This window comes from Andrena cerasifolii, chromosome 16 (genome assembly GCF_050908995.1).
Source record: "Andrena cerasifolii isolate SP2316 chromosome 16, iyAndCera1_principal, whole genome shotgun sequence".
Classification (NCBI taxonomy): domain Eukaryota; kingdom Metazoa; phylum Arthropoda; class Insecta; order Hymenoptera; family Andrenidae; genus Andrena; species Andrena cerasifolii.
In genome coordinates this window covers 8167365-8194063 of record NC_135133.1, presented here as the reverse complement: position 1 = coordinate 8194063, position 26699 = coordinate 8167365, and the positions used below count along the sequence as shown (strand labels likewise).

Genomic DNA, 26699 nt, shown 5'->3' with positions numbered 1-26699 from the left:
CGGTGTCGCGACAACGCGATAAATTTATATTTCAAGATCGAGCCGGGGCAACGGGTCTTTACGATCCCCGATATATTACCGCGGCAATAACGGGCGCCGAGTTCGCGGCAATAACTGACGGATCCTCTTCCACGGCGGAACGGCGCGCAATCGTCCGCGAACGCTAGATTGACGGCCACCCGAGGCACGGTCCGCGGATCCGTGCCGTTCTTAATCGTCAATGGCGGCCGTTCCGCTGGAACATTTCGCTAGGTTCGGTGATAAGTTCATTCGAACGTCGCCGGCGGAACGTGGGCGCGCGTTACGGCGACGCGAGCGACGATCAAGCAGCGTGTACCTCCGCGGAGTCTATATCTATAATCTTCTGACATCGCCTTGTTCCATTAGTTCAGAAACTTTGTCGCTGCTGTTGATAGAGTGTGTTCTTGAATGAACACTGCGGAGGTACAGATTTCAGCGCAATGCAGGATCACATTCGAAGCTGATTTCTAAATTCTGGAGATTCGAACGCGAAATTTGGCGGGGCTTCGAAATTCTCGAAGTTTGAAGTACCGATTCTGTTTTGTAAATAGAATATTTTAATGATTTATTTATTTATGTAATCAATCTTGCTTTAAGAAACGAAGCGAATCAAATTTTTGCACAAATCTGCATTTAGCAGTCACCTAAACAAAATACAAATAAAAATGTAATGATATATCAATTCTCGAGGCACGCTTCGAATGATTCTGTATTCTTAATTTTATGTTTCAAATAAGCTTGGGTTTCGAGAGTTTCGAATCACGGTGCAAAGTTTCCAGTTCTCGAAACTCGAAAGTGTCTTGAGTTTCGAGGATTCGAGATACTCACCCTTACTTTTTAGTATTGCCAGAGTGTATTACTGAATTAGATCGTTTTAATAAGCCAGGGATCACTCGAAATCACAAGCCAACACCAATTATTTTAAATTAGACGAGGATTGGAATATTCAAGCACCACATGGGCTAGAAACTTTTTCCACAACGTTTTACGTACTCCAGAACCATCGTCATTGCTGCAGCTACAACAGAAGAGCAAAATCTAGTCTAGCAACTTCTAGTTAATCAAGTGAAATATTATAAACTGTAACTTAAGGTGAGCATTCGTCTCAGATTTCCGGGGAAAGTCCTCGGAACACGATTTGTATCCCCGGTAATTTTTGTCCCTCGTTTTGTCCCAACTCTGAATTACTGTAAGTACCAAAATAATTAAAATTTATCAGAAAATGTTCTACGTGACAATGGCAATACTATGGAATAGAATTTGATTTTTAGTACTTACAGTTTTCTACAAGGACTCTCGAATTTAATTTTGCCTCCGATTCTGTATTTCTTCTTTAAAGTTAAAAAATAATCAATATGAAACCGAAGCTACGACTTTTGCTATTAATTTGGCAACGGTGTAACAGAGTCTACGAAGAGTGGAGGTGGTCCCTGAAAAAAATATCTTACGTCTCCGAAAACCCCAAGAAAAAAAAAATGGTCTCTTTACTGCAACTGGCACCTGGACTCCCATACGCACCAAAATCTCCAACAAGGATGAACAGTCGAAAAGAAGACGCCCTCGGTACTTTTCTTCTTTCCTCGAAGAAAGATTCCACGTCCCGTTCACCTGGAATTCGAGCCTAAATCGCGAGATCATCCTGAGATTCTCGATGCGTTTCGATGATTTATCCCACGCTGCTCATCTTCCGACAACCCCAATCAGCTTAATGGTGTACAGGGTGGTTGCGTTTGCACCTAGAAAATCAAGGCGAGACGGGCATCGCGCAGTGTTGACAACTGCAGCCAAAGGCAAACGCTGATATTTATGAGGGCCCTTGTGCAGAGACGTGTCGCGACACTTCGCTTGGGGTGTTCCGACGGGGGTGCCATGGCAAACAGGACGGAAATAGATGCGTGCAGGACCTCACAGCGAAGCGACACGCACTTCGGACACATTCCGCAGCTACTTCCTCGTCGTTTACGGGGCGGCCTTTAAAATTACTTTCGCATCCTTCCCCTTGGAGCGAAATCGCGCGCCTCGTATACTTTCGCGGGTAAATCAACGCGGTCGAACTGCGACCACGTCTTTTTATGCGGGGATGATTGAGGACAAGGGACGGGGGAACTGACGCTACCTTTCTTTGTCAAGAAGCATGTGTATTTTTTAGGGTTTTCGCAGCTTCGAGAAACCCCAGAAAGATTCGAGTTTCGAAGCCTTCCAAAGTTTCGAGTTTCGAAGCCTTCCAAAGTTTCGAGTTTCGAAGCCTTCCAAAGTTTCGGGTTCCATTTCCGAAGCATTGCAAATTTTCGGATTCGAGTTTCGAGAATTTAAAAATTAGCTTCGAAGCCACCCCTGGTATTTCTTAAGTCAGAAGTCTGTGATACGCGACCACCTAAAACACAGTAAAACTGTCATAAAGAACCTATATTCATTCAGAGGCAACAAGTAATCAATATTACAGAGTACAGACCCTAAATACAGATACTAGCACGCAAGTATGTAGAATTAATGAATAATAGACGAACACGCTAGTCGAGTGGTGCATCGATTTTCTCTTTATACCCTTTTCCTCGTAGAAAAGCTTACCCAGATGTTTAGTTCTCGATGCATCGTCAAAGGTAGCATTGTTGCAGCGTAGAATAATATATTCCTTTCAGATTAGATTCCATTTAGAAGCTCCCTGCGCCGTGGAGACCGCCTTCCGTGAAACCATATTTAGTTCGAACGGTGGCGCGATACAAGCGTACATTTATAACGACCGAGGGCCGCGAAGTTTCCTATAATTTTAGAACTCGTAAATCGCCCCCACCTTTGATTTCGTTATTTTACGGCCACCAGCACGCTGTACCGTCGTTACATCGACGGCAAAGGTCGATCCCGTGGCATCGCCAGTCGCCCGAGTGTTTCAGTATTACGCACAGACGTAAGAAGTGGCGCTTTTAACAGGAGCACTAATTCCCAACGCGGTGTCCCCGCTCGTTTCCTGGTCCCCCGTGTGCCCGTCTTTTGTTGGCCACTTTCGTCAGGTGATACATTCAATTTACGCCCTTGATCGTGCCCACAATTCCAGGCAACGTCACATTCATCCTCCCTTTATCAGAGTTAATCGCCTCGTCCTCGTTCACACCTCGTCCCACTTCCCTGTAATTTTATTTATTTATTTATACGCGGCAAAGTCTCATTACAAACCATATAAGTAATAGCGGCAAAGGAAGTCGCGAACTTATAGGAAAAACGGGAAAACTAATTTATTTCAGGTGTACTGGTCCAGTAGGCTACGCGTAAGATAGGGTGAAATTTCTGTGACTGCCTCCTGAGTTAATTACAAGAGGAGTATAGGAGGTCCAAGTACAATTATGAAAAAGGTTAAGTACACAGTATCAAGCGGGAGATCGTACGCGTGTATTACAAAGAACGGCTATTAATTTTCTTCGGAACGACGTGTACACGTTGCCCGCGAGAAAATCTTGGATTCCAACCAACTTCCTCGGGTGCTACATCACTCTCAACTGTTACAATTATCGCCAACCCGATTCCGTGGACATGAGCGCGCAAGTATCTGCGAGAGTATTTCAGACGAACGCCGGGGTAACTTTTTATTTTTACTCGTCGCCGATTCCAACGTAACGGATGAATAATAATCGTGGGCGTGATCCCCGAGCCACGAGCGCCTGACTCGTGGCGATTCAATCATTCCGCGTCTAATTTTACCCTGATTTTTACGAGGCCGCTATATTTTTCGTTTATCTCCACTGGCGCTTATTTCGCGCCCTTTTATATGTAATTCGTCCGAGTGCCTTCGATGCCCCTAATGAAAATTTCACCTTCGACGGCCTCGTTCCCGTCCTCCAAGTAGCGACGCCCTTAATTTGGCCAGCCGCTTGCCGGCGCTCTTCGCTCTCCGGTTTTTAAACACTCCGCGAGCGTGAAATATCCTTAGGTTGCCCGGTTTAAACAACTCCACCGCCGCTTTGTTTCCCCACAGATGAACCGCTTGTTTGAGGAATCCCTTCTGGCTATTTTCTGATGCGTTAAGCGCAGATTCTGCTGCTACAAAAATAGGCTTGCCACGGTGGGTTCGGACGGGCGGGGTCCTCATGGAGACTCTGAATATCGTAGATATCAAATATTACCTCGCGCTGGAAGTGCATCTTACGCACTATTAAGCCCGCTATTCTCGTATCGAGACTACCGATTCACGTCCTATATACGCCACCGTCGCCACACGTGTCTCGATAAAAGTAAATTACGCGCTCCGAAATGGATCATTCGCGCCTTCTCGGTGGTCTCAATAACAGTTTAGGCTTCCCGATCGTTCGTCGTTCGAATATTAATACCAACCTGTTGACATTATTTCGAAGCTAAGCTCCGCGAGTCTACGTTGTCCAGAGTATCGAATGCTAGGCACAAATAGACCTGAACTACGTTTCGCTGGAACGCTAGGCAGGAAGATGGCGAAGCAGACACCTGAAGGCAGTAGCCCGAAGGTGCATAAATCATCCTTACGGCTGCAAAGAGGGGAAAGAATGCGAGGCACGACGATTCATCCCCTCGTCATACGATAGCCTAATCTCTGTCTAGCCTGGCCAAAGGCGAACGACGTTTAAAGCCTGCAAATCACCCTGCTGGACAGCTAGGACTATTCAATCCTCGGTTTACTGCGCGACAATTGAAAACTCACATTGACGAAACGATGTCAGAGGAACGCCATAAATCCTTCGCACGATTTAAATGGCATCCATCTGTGAAGTTCTTTGTAACCTTCAAACAGACGAACCTCCGGCTTACGTTGGACTCATTGGGGGTCAGATGAATTTTCTCAAATCGACTCGCAAGGAGAGCTGTTGATAAGTGTAAAATATAAAATACGTGGTTTTTTATTTCGGCAGCGAAAGCACCCCTTTAAGTTCACAAGTGCCAAAAGACAAGCCTCAGTTTCACTTTATTCCTTTAGAATTAATTGAAAAAGAAATTCTTCATTTTCGACAAAAAAAAAAACACTGACTAACAAGGGAAGATCCCGAACCCGGGATTTCGAAAAATTCTGAAACTTTGTGAATATGTAGGGAATTTCCTCCTGATTACAACGCAATTTTTGTTTCTTGCCCAAATTCATTCTAAGGGGGGTGTGATTGACCCCTGAAAATCCGGTTATATTCTGATTTTGCGTTATAACTCGCGAACTGTAAAATAATTTCTTCACCAAGTGATAGATCTAACTAAAACAAGTAACTTTTGTCTTGAAACTTTTTCCCCATCTCTTATAGAATGCTAGTTACAGAATAAAATCGGAAAACAGCCGAATTTTCAGGGGTTAATTCCACTCGCTTAGAGTGAATTTGTGCGGCAAAGAAAAATTGCGTTGCAATCAGGAGGAAATCCCCTACATATCCCTACAGCTTCAGAATTTTTCGAATGTTCGGGTTCGGGATCTTCCCTTGTAAGTAGTACCCTTAACCCTTAACTGGTATACTGTTTTTTCAAACGTAACTGTTATCTCGGGGTCGTGGCAGACCCCAAATAAAAAAGGACACAGAAATTTGTAAAGTCGACATTAGATCAACCTCTATGAATACCTATTTTGTTCGTAGGTAATGTATAAAATAATAGGAACGTAGAAAGTTAAACTATTAACTATAAAATTAATTAGAAATTCAGTTTACAAACTCAGACAACCAAATATTTTGCAGCGAACCTTGCGTGCTTGGGGTCACGACTGACCCCAGGATACCAGTTAAGGGTTAAGCCGCGTGTGCATCGGGCAAGCAAGCCGCTAGCGCGTGGTCCGCTGATTCTCGAAAATCTGACGCGCTTATTCCGCCACCACGAGCTGGCTCGTAAATTCTCCTAGGTCCTGGGACTTGCACCAGCAGGTCCACATTACGCTGATATACGCGGCTTCGTAGAGCCTGAGTGGTGGGTTGCGTCTTTAAATCAGCGGCCAGTCTCAACGGACACCGCCTGGTCGTGGAATAATGTTCTGGCGTGGACGCGGTGGCGAGGATCAGTCGGCAACATTGTGAAGCGGGGGCTCCGTGCCGGCTAAATGTCCCGCGTGTTGTGCCACTGTAATTCACCGGGGAAAATGGCGAAAAGCTGAGGCAGAGCGAGAAACGCGGCGGCGTGGCCGGCGACGAGTAAAAAGGGCACGGTATGCGGGTACATGCACGCTTCCCAACAATGTATATAACGTTTGACCGCGGCGCGGCTCGGCGACAAAGTAAAATTGCACCGCCGGGGGAAAGGAGTGTAACTCGCGCGCCTCTAATTGCGCGGCTCGGAATGATTGATATAGCGCGGGCTCCTAACGGCCGCGGTGAATACGGCGCGCGTTTAAAGATTCGATTAAGCCGGCCGTGCGCTGGGTGGCCTGCGATCGCGCGCGGATTCTCTGCGGCGCACAGGAATTCCCGGGCGGAGGGGATGTTGATTTTAGACGGTGATTGCAAACTGGGCCTGAGGTTCTCCGAGCCGCGCAGCAGCTACTGTGTGGCGGCGATGGGCGAATACCCGCGGCTGTTCCCGTTCGGCAGGAAGAAAAAGTTGGAACGGGGAATTAAAAGAGAACCCGCTGCCTTAAGCCGCGTTCCCACGTGTCGAATCAACGGCGAGAACAATCTTCGAAACACTTTGACTTATTGTGAGTTGTATCCACGCGTTTTAGATTGTTATATGTATATATCTCTGTAACAGCGCTCCGCAACCTTTTCTCGCAGAAATTTATTTATGAGGAACTTTGAAAAAAGAAATGTGCCGCTGCATAGTTAGCATCGTCTCGTGGCACATCGGTTACGGAGCACTGCTCTATTATATTTTAATTTCCGAAATCTCAAGGTGGAAATTTCTTTAAATAATCATCTTCGAGAAATCAGTCGGTCGGCAGTTAGTTGCCAGTGAAATAGTGGGACAAGACGAATTAACGACGCTCCCGCGGTGGGTCGTCGCGTGCGCAGCTTAAACGTTGAATAATAACGTACGAACGAATCCCGTTTGTCCATACGGTGGCTCGTCACGTGCGAGTGTCCCCTTCGCGAGGCTCATAAACGTCAGCATTCCATATTCGTCGAGTTTACGGACCGCTTTATGGACACGGCCTCTGTGAGCATTAGATTCGCACATTGAAAATTGCCAAAAGGGACGTGGAGCGACGATCTCTCAGTCGCGCCGGTCACTGAAAGGGGTGAATACCTCATTAACGTTAACGACACCGGGTGCATATCAAGGGAGACCGTAAAGGTGACAAATTATACTTTCTTGCGAGTGGAATAATGCCCGTCCGTTGTCAGACGGAACGACGTTACGCGGCTAATTTCAGCAAACGCTGCAACGTGTAATTACCGGTGTCCAATTTTCATACCTAATGCGTAAAATCGTGCGCGCAGAAGTTGAACCTAAGGTGAATGTCCCAATTTCTGCTCATGCCCTCATTTCTGCTCACTTCGTATTTCTCTTATTACAATATGCGTTTCGTTTGTACTATAGTTGCGCACAGTAAAAAGACTTCTGAACAATTATCACCTTTATCGATCTGTATCGATAATTGAATTTTCGCTCACACGTACGGCGATTTTATTTCACACTCGTTACTCTGTCCCTCTCTCTCACTCTCACGCTCTCTTCTCACACACACTCCTTGTCGTCCAATCACTCCTATTTACTCACAAGTCACACTTCGTTACGTCCATCGATAATAGTAGATAGGTCCTTGTAGAAAACTAATTAGTGGCAAAATTAAAATAAAATTCCATCGGAAAATGTTCTGCCTGCCAATGGTAATATAGTATAGAATTTTAATGCAACTTCCTTTTGCAAATAAGTTACCAATAGTGCCAAAAAATGGTACCGCTTGTACGTCCAACGCCACTTCTGCAGGAAACAAAGAGCCAATTTAGCGATAGGTAAACAGAAATGGCACTTGCAGTGCTTGCAAATTTAAATGAATGGCAGATTCAGTTTTCTCTGCCACTAAGGGGTGGCACGTACAGGCTTTCCTACAAAGTGTAAATATAAAAAACGCGTTTAATAACCACCGAGAGACGCAGCTGACATTAAAATTTGAAATTTGAAACGGCGCGCACTGTTTCTACTGACTCACCACTGGTTCCGCGGCAAGATTTAATCGGGAAACGCTGCTCCACGCGGTATCCTCCATAAACAATAGATTCCCCGCTCCGCGCACGCTTCGTTAACAGTGCCAAGATAAAGCGCACAAAGTTACCATCAGACTCCTGCGACTAATCAGACCCGACGCGGCCAAAAGCCAGCGCCTTTCGTCTCGAGGGGGGCCCCACCGTGCCAGCCGCGGATCAAATGGCTAATTTTAACCGTTGCAAATTGCACGTAGCTCGCGATTCCGTGCCACGAGGCCGGCACGCCAAAAACGCGGCACTTTAACGATCGCATTTGCACCGGATACTCGAAATCTTTTTGATAGACCGCCGAACGACGAATAATTCCCCGCGGAATAATTCTGCGCGGCCGGACCGTGCTTCCTCTGCTCTTTAGCGGGGGGCGGCGCCGGGCTCGCGGGGCCCAGAAACAGCTCGTAATTTACGACGGCTCCGCGAAAGGAAACGCGAGGGGCGAGGGAGGGAATTAAAGGAAGGGAAAGCGAGAGTGAGTGACGGACGACGAGGGGAGGAGCGAAACGCTTTAGAGCGACATCGATCTCTGTCGGGCGAGGGCGTCCAGCTGTCCCCTTCCGGGCGGATAACGAGCAGAATCTGTCCTCGAGATATCCGGGAGGACGACAAGCCACCGCGCGAATCGACAGTGCTCGCATAACTGGCCCGGCTCCCTCGAAAATACGAATGGAATCGACATCCGCTTCTCGAATAACGCGCCTCTCTATTAATCTTCGCGATTCAACCTCGCCGTTCGTCGCCCCTTCGTGCTTCTCGGCGATCGTTTTTTAGGGGAGTCAATGTAATTGGGAATACATCTTGTGGATCGATGATGGTTATCTGTAATGTTCCTTGGGCGGACATTTAGGGGTATGTTCCCTGGGCATTGTTTGGATGATTCGATGATGATAGTGGTTCAGTGCTGCTTCAGTGCTGCGATAGGGAAAGCGTGTTAATGGTTGGGTAAGAGGAGAACGCGCAGTGCATGTGACAAGGGAAAATGGGAATAATAGAATTATGGGGGACCATTCTACTTTGCCGGTCGAAAAAGGGAGAGACATATTTTCATGAATTTTTTTCACCAACTGATGTACGGATTTTAATGTTTCTTTTTTGTTAAATGTTTATTATTTCTTGCTGCATAGAATCGTAGCTTTCATACTTCTAAAATATACCTTGAGCTTAATAAAGAAGTACTGTGTAAATTTCAACGCGAAGGGAAAGTGATGGTTGTTAATTTTTCGTTTGATATCAGCGACTTTCATTCACTGGGTGGTGTGTTCATCTGCTGAACCACTCACTTATATTTTTATTATTCATCTCGAATAAGTGCTGCGTAAGTTTGAATTTTTATTTGAACATCTTGATCTCAAGGAATTATCGCGTTTTAATTTATCAAAGTTGCCAAGAAGAATGGAGGAGATTAACGTATGAAGTGGAAAGGACATTCGGTCGAAAATACCTCGTTGAAATGTGGTTTTCCATTCTCCACGTCGGGAGCAGGGAATTCCAACGTTTCCATGGACGTTGCTCGAGTGTTTGCCTTGCCAATCAAACGTCGGCGATTCTGCCGAACGGTTAGCTTCTCGTCACGCCCAGCTCGTCGTCAGAAGTCATTGTATCATCGCGTGGAATCCTCGCGAGAATTAGCCGCGACGTAACAAAGACCGGGTCGAGCACTTCATCATTTATCAGTCGCGTACCATTTTTCGTGAAGCGCGCGTCAAAGAGACTCGTGTCCTACTTCTGATTTCGTTGAAAGTCAGCGAACTAAAGTGGATGTATTTAAAATTCTTAAAGACTTAACTAAGCTGTATACATGCCGAAATTTTCATCGAAATCGGTTAACGCCGAAAACTGCAGAAACGTGTGATTTTCACAAATTTTAACGCTGTTTGCGGCTCATGGATGCATTAACCGATTTCGATGAAATTTTCAGTATGTATACACCTTACTTAAATCTAAAGGAAGAAGGCACTTTTTAAATTTTCATTACAGGCTCAGATAAGAAATTGAAAAAAACACCTTTGCTATTTTCTTCGCTATTCCGACCAATTGCATTTTTTTTTTTCAAAACGACTAAACACTTCACTTAGCAAACTAGAAGCTAGAAGGATTAGTCCATCTAGCTTCTCAAAAAAAAAAAAAAATTGAGTCCATTGGACCAATTTTAAACAAGTCATTCTGTTTTAAAGGGTGGCCGAATACTTTTGCACGCCACTGTTTATTAGCAAACTATTTACGATACTGATTAAATATGGATCTTCACCGCGGAAGCAATGAAAAGAATCTTAACTTACCTACACAATTAAATACTTTTTACTTATCAACTTTTAACAAATAAGCGCGTAAATTAGCGGGGAGAATTTGAGGGTAGTTCTCGCGATTTACCGGTTTACCGATTTTACAGTCCCTAATTTTATAAGTAGTCTCTGTGTACGTCACTCGAACCCTCCAAAGAAATAATATTGCCCCGATTACTTCGCAGTTCCAACACTTAAAACCATTTAAAAAATATGTCAATCAGACGTCCCTCGAGTCACGCAACACCTTCCAACTTCCATTGCATCCAAAAAGAACTTATCCAGACAATGAAATCGTCGATCTACCCGATTTCAAAACGAGCACTCTACTTTTTCGATGCTTCCGATTACATCACGGCCTTCGTCTAATTGCCCCCGCCGTTATCGAACCAACCAGGTTCGACCAATCGATGACATCTCGAAACCCTCGAAAGGTGATATCACCCTCCGACAATAGGAATTCGCGCAATCAATCTTCGCGTATCAACCGAAATCCAATTGGCTTTGTCTCTCGCGTGGCAGCTGAGGAAACCGCGATCGCTGCCAAATGCAACAGCGGATCGCGTGTAATCCGCTGAGCAAACGGCCCGCCTTCTGCGGTGTCCGCCCGCTAATATCTTTATATCGGTGTTCGTGAACAACGTTTTCCCTGTCGTCCACTCAGCCGCGTCAGCGGAACACATTCCGAGCCGGGCCCGAGATATTAAAAGCTCTGTTTACAGATTGTTAATCAAAGTGGTACGTTGGACGACACTAAACTCGCCTCCTCCGCCGAAAATCAACGAACATTAGATTCCTGTGCGTCGTCGACTGTAAACTGTTCGTTTAGCGCCACGATTAAATAGTAAATATAGCTTGTGGGATCGATGACATAATGTTTCATCGTTTCGACGAATTCTGAGCGAGGGAGTACAGATGAACTCGGATGGTTAATAAGATAATTATATTCAGCGTGGAACTTGTAGTTTATTCGATAAGGGAATTTAAGTAGCGCTAAGGGATGTGAATGTTCGTCTATCTTTTAACGTGTTTCTCTGCAATTGCAAGTTTCACAGAGACTCGATTCGCCCGCACAGCTTCTCGCGTTTGTCGTTAAGGAAAAGGATAATATTCAAACGACGGTTAGACAGCATTAGGGGTAAACACGTGTCGAGGAAGATCCACTTGTCTTTTAATGTCCAGACGAAAATACACCTCAAAGTGGCGGGCAGTTTGCGCTAATCTCTCAGCTGAACCAATAAGAAGAGGCTCTTTATCGCTCTCGTTTACAAGCGTTTGCTTGACGCCCATCGCGGATTTGGACGTCGTCATTTGGATCAAGTGTTTCCATAAATTTCGCGGACCTGGATGTTTCTGATAGGAGGAGGCAAACATGGGTACCGTGGTTCGAGCGGAATATCAAGCGAGTGCTCCAAGTGTGTCATATAATTTCAGATTTTCGAGCGGCGATTAGAAATCTGTCGTCGTTAAAAAGATTCCATGTTCCGTACTTTACAGCTTCTGTTGGTCCTCGTAATATACGTAAAAAACATGCTACATCGTTCGATGCAAATTGGGGTGGAACGAAATATAGGGGCAAAATATTTTGTTTTATTATTCGTGACTTCTAATAGTGGGCAAAAGTTGCCTTTTATAATGTTATTTAAGCTGTGAACGTTTGATCTTGATCGACTAATTTTTTGAGGTGCCGCGAGCCATTCAAAATTTCATTTTTACTGATTCTGTGACTTTTGAGTGGCTTGCGGCACCTCAAAAAATTTGTCCATCAAGATCAAACTTTCACAGCTTAAATAACATTATAAAAGGCAACTCTTGCCCACTATTAGAAGTCATGAATAATAAAAAAATATTTTGCCCCTATATTTCGTTCCACCCCAATGCAAATCCGATTACAAATGAATGATTTATTACAAATTTATAACCTGCACAAATGTTCGAAAAATTTCCCAAAAATAGAAGGAAAAACTTATCAATAACTGCTACTCAATGTGTGAAAACATATTTATCAATTAGTTTTCCCTTTTCAATGTTAAGTCAAAGCAATAATTTTATAAACAGTTTTCTCTAATTTACTCGAAGTTGGTAAAGATGGAGCTGCACCCTTTTTACTACGAGCTCTTTAATTGCAAAAGCTTCTCTCAATATTCAGCATCGTTCCTAACACCTTTTCACTTCAAGCTTCTAACATCTAGGACTTCTAGAAGAATGCACCAAAATATTGAAACCTACAACCCTTACGTCTCTCAAAATAAATCCTATCGTTCTTACCTAGACTTCACCCTCCACTATTATTCAAAAACTATTACCCCATTAAACTGCCTGCTTAGCCTAGTAAACTACTACCCCCAAATTATTCTAAAAGAATAGAAATATCTCCACATCCCAGTGGCAATGACACTTATACTTTAATCAACTCGAACGTTAAACAATTGCCCCAAGAAAATTGAAGGAAACATTTCACTTATTAGCTGCCCCTATCCTCCCCAATTTCTGTGAGAATCTCTACAAGGTATTTTTCGTGTTTAATATTCCTGTTCCTGTCACACCGTGACGATCTCCACCCTGAAAGCACAGGCCTCTTGCATGTGCATAGACTTGGATGCACCGTAGCGTAGCGAAGATGCATCTGTGGTGTTGCACGATACCGCGTTACACGCAATTTGTCATTGGTTTAGCGGGCGTGACGAAGGACCGATATAGAAAACGCGCGAATATTAATAGCACGATAAACAAGCAAAGCACAGGCGCCGAAATTAGATGTAGGTTACGAGGAGGAAGGCGACGAAACGGCCGAAGATAAAAACGTGGCTTGATGCTTGCGGAATTCCGCGGGCTCCGATAAAAATATTGGCGAGCTTCGCGCGGAACGCTCAACGATTTCGCGATACTATCGGAGAGGGAACTCGAGATATGAATTTTTCGCGATATTTAAAGCGCGTACTTAATCTTGGAGGAATGACTGATTCACTCGATTCACAGATAGTTTATTCTAGCTCGTATAACACAATCTACTTTGTGCGAAAATATTCTGCAGGATTGTCGCGTCAATTTTCGATACCCTGCTTCGTTATTGGAAAGGATAATTTATCTAATTTGTGCCTGAATAATTTGGCGCATTAACGCCCGGTGGGCTTGCGCCCCACGTAGGCACGTGTTTTAACGCCACGTTTCGTCTCGTTTAGTTGTGTTTGTAATGAACCGTGACGCAGATCTTTCTAAAGCTGATTCATATGGGACGTGAATGCATAGCAATGCCAGTTACGTGTTGCAACGTAGCGTGCATTAATCGTGAAAGATGTGGCGTGCTAATAATTTGTAAAAATGCGTAAAACGCACTAGATTTAAATGAATACGGATTAAATCAGCGATTGTGACTGATTTGTGAATTTATTGTAATTGCGTATAAAAGTTGTTAGCATGCTGTATTACACAAGGTAGATAAAATGTTCTGCACTTTAGTACGTTCGTAATTTTCACGTTTGAAGAATAACGTTTCTACAGGCTACAATACGAGAAGAGAAACTTGTTAGGGGCTTTTAACTTATCCTTTAAGCAGGCATTAACATTATAGACTTACAAGAGCTTCCCATAAAGTCCTCCACCGGCCATGTAGGTATGTGCATTTGAATACGGCGCAGTAGTAATCTCGACGAATTCTCCGGCATCTTCGGAGTCGACAATTATCCAGCATACATCGTAGGAGTAAGAGTAATTCCTAGCTAAAAACAAATCTCCGAATCGATTCCACAGAAATTTGATTACTTCTAGTGCCTAAATTGCGAAATCCATAAACATTGTTGTTCGTAAAAGTATTGGGACACCTACTCTGCGTGGAATAATTGCGAAAAACGTTGGAAATTGATCGAAGCACTCTTAACAAATTTGACCGTATTTGGTATTTTAAATTAAAATCAGAGAAAAGTATTCAATCTGTACCGAGTATCACATTTTCCGCAAATACAGCAAGTGTCCTAATACCTACTTACGAAGGCCTGTGTATACAAAACTTTCTCCCTATTTTTACCTGCAGTGCCCACGTACAAGCTCATGCATAATTCTAAAGCCAAAATTAAAACCAAGATGCTGCAAACTACCGATCGCAAAGCACCATCCCGTAAAGTAATTATTCCTCAAACAAACACAGCATAATTTTTCTGCTCATCTCCCTCCTCGCGTTCAACCAGCCTCAGTCTCGATCGAGTCGGGCAATCGAGGCCCCTCTGTATTTTGTAAGACAGTAAATCGTGCATATTGCGAAATAGCGCCACCAGTCGTCGCCGACGGTGGCCGGAATCGAGACAAACGGGCTGAATGTGAGCCAGGGTTCGCGCAAGAAAGAAACGCTTCGCGAATCCGCTCGAGCGGCCGCGTTGGAACCGACTTACCGGGTTCACGAGATTTATAGGAGAGAAAGTTGCCTGGGCTCTGCGAAAGGTGCTCCCTGTAAATCACTGTCATCGAATATTATTTAGTTGGTGCGGGAGGGTCGGCCTGTTCCCCTTTGCTGGCGGACTCCATCTCAGCGGCAGCAAAGCGGAAAAAGACACACCCTCGGCCAACACTCCTGCCAGTCGAATGCTCCGCGGCCAAAAAGGAACACCGTTGATCGTGGAAGATGCGTTCCGCTTCCCTGTTCACCGCCTCCAATTTCGCTCGCTCGCTCATCGCCGGTGAAATACACGCGCTATGATATATGTTGTGTACGCCGACCAAACCGAAATGAAACATGGAGAGGGACGTTCACGTTGGGGAACAGAAGTATTTGCAAATGGTCAGTCGCTCTTGTTAAGTGCCTTTAATTAAAGCGGGTTGGGGGCGTTAGTCGAATACTATTTATGAATCTGGAACTATTTGCTGGACTCAGTGGGCAGCGTGTGTCTCGCAACACACTAGCCATACACTGATTTCACTTGGGAACTACATAGTCGTCTTAAAATCGTGCACGACACGGTAAGTATTCAGGTAAGTGATTAACCACCCAGTGAAAACGCAACAAAGTTGCAAATGACAATTTCTTTTTAACAATGTTGCAAATGGAATTTTGGTGTTCGAGAAAGGAAATTTCGGTTTGCAACTTTGTTGCGATTCCGCGAGGCGCTGAAATTCGGTTTGCAACTTTGTTGCGATTCCGCGAGGCGCCAAAACTCGGTTTGCAACTTTGTTGAAAAATTCGGTTTGCAACTTTGTTAAAAATTTCGGTTTGCAACTTTGTTGCGATTCCGCGAGGCGCCAAAATCCGGTTTGCAACTTTGTTGCGTTTTCATGGGAAGCTTAAAACCTGTTTTGCAACCTTACGAACTATGTTGTGTGTTGCCTGTTGTGTGTTGTATGTGATATGTGATGTGCAGATGTGTAATGTGACATGAGAAGTATGAAGTATGACACGTGACGTTTGAAGTGTAATATGTGAATCGGAGGCATGAACTGTAAAGTCCATATATTGTGCCCTGTGATGTGGGAAATGTGAAAAATTATATGCGTGATGTGTAAACTTAAATGTGTGAACTGTAAAGTATATCGTGGGAAGTATTTAGAAATTGCGTAAAAATGATACAGGACTAAAGTACAGGAATGATATAGGAATGATTTGCGAATAGTAACAATAGTGTAGTCTAGAAATTTTTATGAATAGTTTATGTGAGTAGTGTAAAGCGTACGAGTATGTGTAGTGTAGTGTGACTGATATAAGTAATGTAGAGTCATGAAGTAAATATATATTATATAAGAATATTGTATATTTTGTATTGCATAGAATATTGTATAAGTAGTAAAAATATCTAAATAGTATAGATATTTTTATTTAGATATTTTTTATATCTAAATAGTATAGATATTTTTATTTAGATATTTTTTATATCTAAATAGTAAATTTACTATTTAGATATTTTTACTACAGTTGTGAAGGACATATATGTAGTATGAATAGTGTCAATAATATAAGTACCACTTACCTGTTGTATGAGTCTTAAGAGTAGTTTAAGTAATGCGTAGTGTAAGGAGTGTAAATAGTGTGAATAACATAAATAGTATAATTATCAGTAACCAATATAACACAAACAGTAATATCAAATTTTAAGAAACAAATTGAATAAATCATTTAAATAAAATATTCTACAATAATACAATGGGTTCATATAATCCCCTCCGATTCGTTAAGAAATAACGCTACCAATAAAGTTTCTGAATTAAAAAGCCACGGATCCATAAAAGTATGATACGGACCTTCGTTTTACCAGCTGTCTCATTTCAGTATATTCTTCCCTCAGGTTTCCAGTTACATGCACACCGATACCTGCCTCCGGTGGCCGTCTTCCCTGTCAAATTGTCACGTTTCGTCGAAGGTGGTGCGCACGTGTCCTCAGTCACAAATTGGACCACCCACGGCAGTGCCGTGTATACGCGTCATTTCGATAATTGGATCGCACCAAGTTCCTTCGACGATGTTTTAGTGAGCCACGAAATCGCGTGTACGCGTCCACCCTCGTTAGCGCACGTTCGTTGACACGCGACGACGAGTGTACGCGCATAGCGGACAATTTTACTCTGCTAACTGTAACTGACATATTGCTATTGTTTCGAATAAGGTACGATTACCTATTCATCATGTGTCTTCTTCGTTTCCTGTCCCACTTCTATTTCCACACTGCGACCCGAGACAATAAGTCGCATTAAGAATTCCGTATCGCGCTTAATATTCAGCGACACGTAAACATTCTCATAATATAAAATTCCAATCGGAAGATTAATTCCAAGTTCTGTTAGCCTGCAATCGCGAGAAAAGCGCCAGAATACACGGTGCCCAGCGAACATACATCATCTGTCAGAGGAACCTTGTAGTTACCTCATTGCACTTAGTCAACTGCCTTCCTGGGTAATTAAATACAAATTATTTTATGTAATTAAATAGATGTACGTGGCGAGGGGTACATTTATAATCGAAGCAGTGATTAAACGTCCCAGCCGCTGGTTTTCATCGTTGGGGTCGTGGTAGGCGGTCCGCAGCCATTGAACGAAAGGTGCGGCCAACGTGGGCTAAATTTAAATTCCAAACATCCGCGATACCCGCTTCGAAAAAATTACTGGCTACCGTCGCGGCTTCCAGGGGCCTGGTCGAAAGAAGAAACCGATTCCCCTCTCCTTCCACGTCGCTCGTTCCTCGAACATGCCTTCTGCGTCAAGCTCTTTACGCTCTTGTATATTTTTTCGACTTCGTACAGAATTTCTCAGCTGCGGGCTTAATTTGGATTCCGTTCCCGCGCTCCCTCTCTTTCTCAAAAGCAATTTAGAAGGTTGTTTCATCTCAAGACGGATCTGTCGTGCACAGAAAGTTGCGCGAAGGTCTTTTAGCTATTCGAATTTCCTATATGAAAGAGTTTCATGGAATATTACTGTATTTCGAATGCTACGCGTTTTTTGATTCATCGCTAAAGTCTCTAAGATTATTTTTCTATAAATGCTAAGGTGGGGTTTAAAAAAGAGACGAAGAAATATTCGACTTTCGCAACATAGCGTGTTTCATTCTCCTCGACTTTCTCGAGCGATTAAAGGTAGACGGCGAGGGACTAATTAAAGTGTTCCATGGAAACGTGTAAGCGCCCATTAAAGTTGGGGTCGGTATTTGAATTCGACACGAAGTAGGGTCACTTAAAACAATCAGTGGCGTCTCTATGCCCGTAGCAAATGGAATACCTGTTGCTTTTCGCTGCCTCCCACATCGAGCGCCAATTCATCCGCCACGACTTTACGGGGCTCCTGCATCGCGCTCGGAATCTTGGCACATTCGTTAAGTCTAAAATACACGAGGGAGGCGCGAGTCCGCCTGCTTTTGTTTGTTTATTAAAACGGGGGAAAATTTCCGTGACGCTCGCACCAACTTCTGGCGAACAAAGCGCGTGCAACTAGCAAGAATCGATTCTTGTGCAGCGTTGACTTGTACTACTGAAAATGCTCCTGGGACCTATTCCAATAACGATATCTACAATACCAGTTGCATTAGAGGCATGTAGGTACTCTATAGCACAGTTGTGCTAATTGAATTACACTGTAATTTAATTACATTGTATTTCAATTAAATTGTACCTCAATTACATAATCCAAACTTTTGAATTAATTTAATTCCTAATTACTGTAATTGTGCGTGTAATTGAATTACAGTGTAATTGAAATACAATGTAATTAAATTACAGTGTAATTGAAATACAATGTAATTAAATTACAGCTCAAAACTCTGAAGAAGTGAGGAAAAAAGTGGAAAAAATGTAACAAAGTAGTTTATTTCTCTTTATATGGTATAAATTTATGAATAATACCATATTCAGCACTCATAATAATTTTGTTCTGTTCGAAACCTTTTCCTACACATTTCTTTTCCACCTCTTATTACCTCTTAATTCGTAATTATAATCCAATTACATTGTACTATGCAATTACAATTGCAAATACATTGCAATTACGAATTGCGATGTATTTTAATTGAATGCGAGATCTGAATTACGAATTACAATGCAATTGAATGCGACGTAATTGAATTATTTTGTAATCATAATTCATGGAGTAATTCAATTGTAATTCTGCACAACTCTGCTCTGTAGAGATACCCTATAGTAATATATTCTCTATATAACTGAGATACCAAAGATAGTAGAGAATACTAAAGAAACTAAAGATACTAAAAAATACTAAAGATACTAGATAACTTAACATCAGATATCAAAGTTGTTCAGCCCTCTATCTCTAACTAATAAAATGCTAAAAGAACACTAAGAGACAAAGTTGTTAAAAATTCAAATCACGTCTAGAAACTCACCCTTTTATATTTCCATCCAACTATTCCTCGAATCACTATTTAATAATGACTCGAACGACTGTTTCAATTGTACTCCCTTTGCAGACTAATTCCTAGAGCGCTGAATAGTTGCAGTTTGAAATATCGTCGGCTCACCATGCTAGAGAGCATTGGTGGAAAGTTCATAGGGCTCGTTCGTAATCATAAATTTACATCCGCGACGTGTCAGCGCGAGTTTGCTCATGGGGTTGGACCTGCGGGGCGCGTCGGTGTGCGTGCGGATTAACCGTAACTCTGTTTACAGGCGGTGAACGCGGTTAACCTTAGCTCAGGAATTCCAGTGATGCTGCGTGAAATCGAGTTTGCGAAGCCGCAGCCAGTTTGCGCACCCTCTGGCCGCGACACCTCCTCCGAGACACTTGCAACGTGCAATCTGACCACGGAAACCGTGAACTGCGCTTTCCGCGCGATTTCTTGCGTTTATCGATTACTAACTGTTGAATTATTATTCGACAGCAGCTCTTCTAACTTTTTCTTTGAAACAACGATACATTCGAATGAGGCACTGCTTCCTGGGAGTTCTAAGTTTTAGAAGATGAAACAAATATCTCTGCACGTTCTCACCGGAGTGTCTGCATCTATGGTACTGTTAATAGTGATTGGAAGTGTTAGTGCGCTGCAGTAACAGGGTAGCAGATGGTGGAGCGATTAAGAGTAAAAGAAATGCAGCAGTAATATTAGAAGCTTGATTTATGGGGAGCTTGAAACTTCGCGTAGACACTTAGCTGAGAGCAGACTATCAGCTTACTGATATAGTGGGACTTCAAAGTGTGGCGAATTAGAAATGGAAAAATCTGCAGTGGTATTGAAAATAGACGCTAGATTTTAGGGAGCACTTCAGCCCGTGCTAATTTTACAATTCCGATAACGCTTATGGGAAAGTGTATTTTAACACCTTGAAGTTGCGATATTTTTAAACGTGCAAAATAAGAATTTCTGGATTTCACTAAACCTGCAGTTTTTGAATCGTCAAATTCTTCCCTCTTCCTTTCAACGCTTAAATCACCCATCTTCCTTTCTAACCGCCACGAAATTTTAACGAAAAGTGAAGTCGAAATTCGAATCTCCCAACTCTAAAATTAAACTGAGAATGTGGTTACCACTTTTCAGAACAGGAATGCACACATTTTTCACAACTTTTTTAATAAGATAAATTAAGGATCTGCCTGTGAAATAGAACAAAACATCTCTAACACGACTTTACACCCAGTCCACTGATTACTCTTCTCTAAAATCCTTTTACCCTCCCATATCCGAGTAGCAAATAAAACACACGGGTAGGGTTTCCCTAATAACGAGTTTTTTTTTTTAAATTTAAGAGTTAGATCCAAGACGTCCACTGATTTATTTCCCTTCGGTGTGGTAAATATGTGTGCAAAATATCGGCTCGATCAAACAACTCTAAACCCTGCCTCAAGAGGCTCAAAGTTTCGAACGAAACTGCGCTCTTGCAAACAGCTGTTCTTTTAATATGCAACCCTGTATGTAAGTAAATGTGGGATGGAAATGGAGTCGGGACTATCGGTTATCGATATCTTGTCGATAACTTATTAGCATTTAACGATATGTCGATAAAATCGTCAGGAACGAAGGAAGTGGAAGAACGAAGGTGGTACAAGTTTTACATGTCTCTAGTCTTTGGATTACGGCGGTAAAATATTTATGCATTCCACGAACGCCTGTTCCAAGTGAACGATTATTTTCTAAAGGTGGACAAGAAAAATAAAAAGAGATAGAAAACTTAAAATAAATATATCGTAACTTTAAGCTTCTTGAGGCAAGGTTCAGAATAAAATTTTGCACACTTACTTAGCACAACAAAGATAATAAAATTAGCAGGCGTCCCAATACTTGATCGCACCTTCAATTTTAATGGACACCCTACTCACGGAATCCATCTGCATTTCTACATTCCACGTTCCCCGCGGACAAACCAGCAATAGCAGAGGCCACAAAAACGACACGTTCATCCTGCCATTTTCATCCCCCAACGGTGATCCTCCACCTCTGACTCGCAGCCCCTCCGCGAAGGCCACGCACGACTACCCTTCCGTGCACACACCGGGGCCTAATGCGATGTTAAATTGCACGCATCTGTCCAACGCTCACCATGCACCCGCGCCCGCCCCCTTTCCACGGCCTCCCCGCGGCATCCTTCCTCTTCCTCGACGCGGTTACAAACATCGCCCATACGTTATGCGCGGTACGCACGGCAACCGGCTACATGGCTAAGGTCCAGCGAGTGTTCCCGCTATATTAAGACCGCCTTATATAACGTTCAGTCATATCCGCGCGGCCCTCTCTATGAACCTTTAATATGCTCGAGCGCGGACGTGGAGCGTGCAACGCTTCCTGCGCGAGCCCCGCGACGTCGAAGCGCACGAAAGCGGTCCGCTTTCGGCCGCTTAATTAGATTTTCCGAGAAATCCCCCCAGACCAGGGAATCCCGAGAGAGGGGACGCGAACCGACTTCCGGTTAGCCCGAGGGAGACGGTGTTGTTAGATTCGAGGCTCAGCCCGCTTGAGAGGGGCCGGGGGGTTGTTGAATGGCGAGGAGGGCGACGTGGGGAGCGTTTGAAAGATTCTGAAGAGGAGATTGTTGGAGGCGTAGGAGGCGGAGGTTCGGGAAGATGGATGTTTATGGAATAGAGGTAGTGGTGACGTAGGAGCTCGCAGGTGTAGAGGGCGGAGGTGTAGAATTAGAGAGGAAATATGAGGTAGAAATGTGGAAGATAGAAGTAGAGTGGATGGAGATATAGAAGACGATGGCCGTATGAGCTGCTTTACAGTAATTCATGCCTGCGCGGGGTTACAGAGTGATATAGCTCCAGCCGCGTTGATTTGTGAATCGCGTCTGACCATAGATGCTCCTTTTTCACTTACGCCTGGCCCCTGCCGAGCCTACTTTAGAGATGCACGGTTCAATCGCACACAGTCGCCCAGCGATCCGACTAACTCACTACTTCTTGCTTCGTATACGGTTTAATATGTGCCGCCGTGACTATGAAAGTGGCCCGAGTCATTCGTCGCCTTTCGTTTCGAGATAATTAGATTTTTGGGTTTGCGTAGTACAAAGCACCTGAGTGATAAATTATATTTTCTTAGATTTTTTGCTTGCAACCAGACCACTTTCATAATCCCCGGCACATACACCTACCTATGTGCTATTTTGAAAATAAATTGCATTGGCTGGTTATTGTTTTAATTCTGCGAAATTAAGTATCCCCGAAACTAATAGCTTTTCCACACAAATGTGCTGATACTATTTTATAGTGACTGGAGAGCAGCGTCGAAAAGTATAGCCGGGTCTGCTCAAAGAAGACACCTTGTATACCATAATAATAAATTTGTCGCAATTTTCCTCCGATTTCACTGACAATTATCCACAATGAGCGTTAGAGAATTATACATTTTATATAAAATGCAAATTACTTAAGAATAATTATTAAAGTAATAATAATCATAATTATTTACGATACTTAAGAAGTATACATTTTATATAAAACGTAAATTCTAACTCCATACACATCAGCGCCTACTAAAAATACCTTGCACAAATTTCAAATCTCATTAAAGGAGTATCCCTATTGTACTTTTTCTTTCCACTATAACTGCATCAACCGCATAATTTTGAACGTGCATGAATTCTGTAAATCACTGAACTCCTCTAGTTCCCCGATCTCTTTCAGCCACAAATTCTACAACCCATTGTAGCATACATTCGCCTGATTCCAACCAAACTGAATGCAAAAGGGTTCACCCCTGAATAAATAAATAAATAAATTTCGCAAATCCCCGCGCCCCTAAACTCGCGCATTATTCCCCAGCGCGTAGACGTCGAGGCGCTTCGAAACCGAGAGAGCCAACTTGCCCAGGCAAAGATGGGTAAGAAAAGTTTGCCGAGCCGCCGGATGTTGGCCGAGGCGGTCGAACACGCGTCGCGACGGTAATCGTCGAATATATGAGCGACAGGAGCCCCGGGGAGCAGGAGAGAGAGATCGTGGCTCGTATTTTAGCGTGACAATTCTCGCGGTGGCAAGCGAATGTCCAAACAATTAGCGGCGAGCCGAGCTTGCTAATTTGCCCGTCTAAACCGACCTCGTACGTTAGTCGTACGATCCTAATCCAGCCGTTCGATTATTCTCAGAGCTGCGCGAGATTTCTCGTTCGGGCTTCGTTAAAAAAAACCTCGTTACGCGGCAATTAGCTGGCAGCGCTAATAGAGGGCGACGCGTCGCCGGTGTAATTACAAGCCGATCCGTATCTACAAGCGGGATCGGCAGGGTGGCCATTATGTCGTTGGCTGTCGAGTTAATTAGGTGCTACCGTTCATCCTATTTAAATGATAACGAAATTCGCCGGCGAACGAGTGCCGCTGGCTTTGCCGATGATGTTTCGATTACAATATAAGCTCGCGGGAATTAGGCATGGCGCCGCTGCAAATTTGCCCGGCGGGGCCGCGGGGTAGGTATTGAAATAATTGTGAAAGTTGAAGAGAGGGTAAGAGGGCAGGAGGGGCGGGGAAGGTAACAAATACAACGTACAGAAATTTCAATTAATTAAGCGGGCGTGGATTACATTCGCGTCGATTTGATGGGCGCACAAGTGGAGGAATGCGCGAGAGATTCCATGGAACGCGACTACGCTGCTTTTATTGATTATATTATCGAAGAGTGGGAAGTGATTTTGATTCGTTTTATGAAAAGATGGATTGTTAGAGGTCAGTTTTGGATGGACACATTTCCATGCAACTCCAGAGTCCCTGAATGAAATTAAGTCTCTGAGTCACTTGGGGTCGGTGGAAGGAAGCGAGCAGAGAAAGATGAGTTGGGGATTTTGGGGGAAAAAGTATTGGGCGAAGAAACATGCGTTGGTAAGAAAATTAAGAAATGACAATAAGTTATTGGAAAATTGAGAGGAAAAGAGGAAAGCAAAACCTGCGGGCAGGAACAGAAAGTCCTCAGAGATCCAACGCGTTATCGAATAAGTTCTTCCCAATTTTGGAAAATCATTTTTCAACCTCTTCCACCACGAAACAATTACTATTTCTTCGTGCCAACTAGATCACTAATGGTTTCAAACCAAGAGATCTCTTCCGTCTAAAGTTGCAGCTACTCGAATTTCACATTAAAAATTGGAAAACAACCCTTCGCGGTCACGCGGGGTGTATCGCAGCCCAAGAGTAATTTTCGAGTTCAAATGCCGCACATTTACGACTTCCAAAGGGGATTCATCGCGAAAAAAATCGTTTCTTTTCCACGACTAAAAATTGCACTTTTCCAACAACAAATTTTATCGTATCAAAATCTACGTTTAAAGAAAAAGACTGTTACAGCATGGTTGCGATGGGCATTACAAGTGTACAATTATCACTCAAAAGTTACAAGATTAAAAATACGAAAATGGTAGTTCAGAAATAACGCTGGGGTGCAATGAACTCCGTGTAATGAATTTGTGATTATAAGAACGTGGAACCGCGAAGGGTTAATCGAGACGCGGATTGCAAAGGAGTCCACTAGCGTCTGAAACATGCAAAGGGTTCTCTGGCTTTCCTCGAAGGATGGATTGTTTGTTCTTTCGCGATTCCCTAGTCGCGATGCACCGTTTGTTTGAGTTGGCGCCGCGGCGCGTGTTCCCGCGGAAATCGCAAATACATTCCAGCCAGCCGCGGCGATCGCCTGGGAAGAAAATATCCAGACGGAACTGGCTACGTGGATTCATGGCTCGAATGCCCGAAAAAACTATTCACGATAATAGCGACAACAATTTCCAGATGCATTACTATAATAAATCTTAGAAGGAAACGTTGCAGATTGAAATTATTCAATTATGAAAGAAAATTTTGGAGACAAGTACCTTTTTCTGGAACGAATAACACTCTAGCCACTTCTCTCTCTGTTTTAGTGCTATTTTAACACGATTACACCTGACGCAATTTCTTCCAAAACTTCGCACTTGTTGGCCATTCAGAGTCTAAAGCTGCTCCACGCGAAGTGGACGGTCGCGCGTCGCAATAATTCACCGCGGTCGCAGGGATGTTCAGGGATATTCGTGACGTATGTACATCGCGAACACGCAAGGTCCCCCGTACATCACGGTGGTCGTTACATCCGAGAATATAAATTGCACGTGCAAATGACTTCTTCATTCTCTGTCATTACGTTTCCCCCCCTTGGTCCCGCGACCCTGCTGCTCGCCGAGGCCACCCCAAATAATTAGCCAACACTGAATCGCGGTGCTGGGAAACGTTTATTGCATCACTCGAATATTTAGCGGGCGTTCACTTCCCCCTCCTTCGGTATTAGTATTAGCCATACAGTGCCCGATATCTTGGTTAAAATAAGTTGCATACCAACTGCCTTATCAATTATGTATTACAGTTACGAAAATTATTTAATAGCACATGGATTCGAGGGGTGTTGCAACAAATATTTCCAGTAGAAACGTTACTTTGCGCGTCACCCACGGTTTTCTGCGTCCCTCCGTTTAAAGCCTAAAATTTTGCGATGAAAATATGCAAAAAAATAAATTCCTATGTTTTGACCCGGAAGAGCCCTTATGTGTAGGTATATTCTACCTAGTCCCAACGCTAAATAATTCTAAGAAGCTTGAAATCAGTCGAGAATCACTGTATCTTGCAACAGGGAGTAGAGGATCTCTATCGAAGTGGACGATCTACAGTGGCCCACATCGCTTTCAAGATCTATCGATCGATATTCTACTTGTAAGACCGAACGCCACTTTCTGCAAGCTCACAATGACAATTCTTGAGGGAAGATGGAGAAGAAGCAGGATTTACAAGATCGATTACGGAAACCTGTCAAATATGTGGAAACTAGTGCAAGGCCTACTAATTCTACGCTTCAGGATTCGCTTCGGACGGAAGCTGTGCGACTGTGGGCCTGAAATAGAAGTCGATTCGGCAAAGAAATGAATCATTCTACGCAATCCACTTCGAGTTTCAACATCGATCGCGTTACTTTTAGATTGCATCCCGAGAAGATATTTATTAAATCCCACTGGCGCGCGTTAAAATAAACAGAATATGCAACAAACCTTTGGAAACCGCATCGCCACGGGGAAACGATTCTCGATCCTCGAGGAAAGAAAAGAAGTCCAATGAAATTTCGCAATATCCGTTCCTCCCTCGATAAGCGCACCCCTCTCATTTAATCGCGTGGACAATAATCGAGGACCCCTGAAACGGCGGCAGTCTCGAAGGCGCTTTGAAACGAGCCCCGAAACTCCGGGGCAAACTGTTGCTTCTCGCGTAGATTGAGAACTGGTGAGACAGTACCTGGTGGGTGGCGGCGGTAAAGCGAAAGCCGATCGCAGGATTTATCCCCGGCTGAGTGACACTGGCCGTCGGTCCGGCGGGTAATTTACGAAATCCGTGAAAGTGGAAGCGAGGGTGGACGCCTTGAT

At 43.7% G+C, this 26699-nt stretch overlaps 1 long non-coding RNA gene across 2 annotated transcripts; it reads right to left on the bottom strand.

Annotated features, from left to right (window-relative positions):
* Positions 1 to 1306: 1306 nt before the first annotated feature.
* Positions 1307 to 26699, bottom strand: LOC143377451 (uncharacterized). 2 transcript variants are annotated; one of them, XR_013087341.1, is made up of 5 exons: positions 26572 to 26699; positions 26331 to 26472; positions 2923 to 3144; positions 2529 to 2780; positions 1307 to 1757 (listed from the first exon to the last, which is right to left on the bottom strand). It is a non-coding gene; the product is annotated as an uncharacterized LOC143377451 (long non-coding RNA). The 2 variants fall into 2 exon arrangements; XR_013087340.1 differs by having other exon boundaries at positions 2529 to 3144.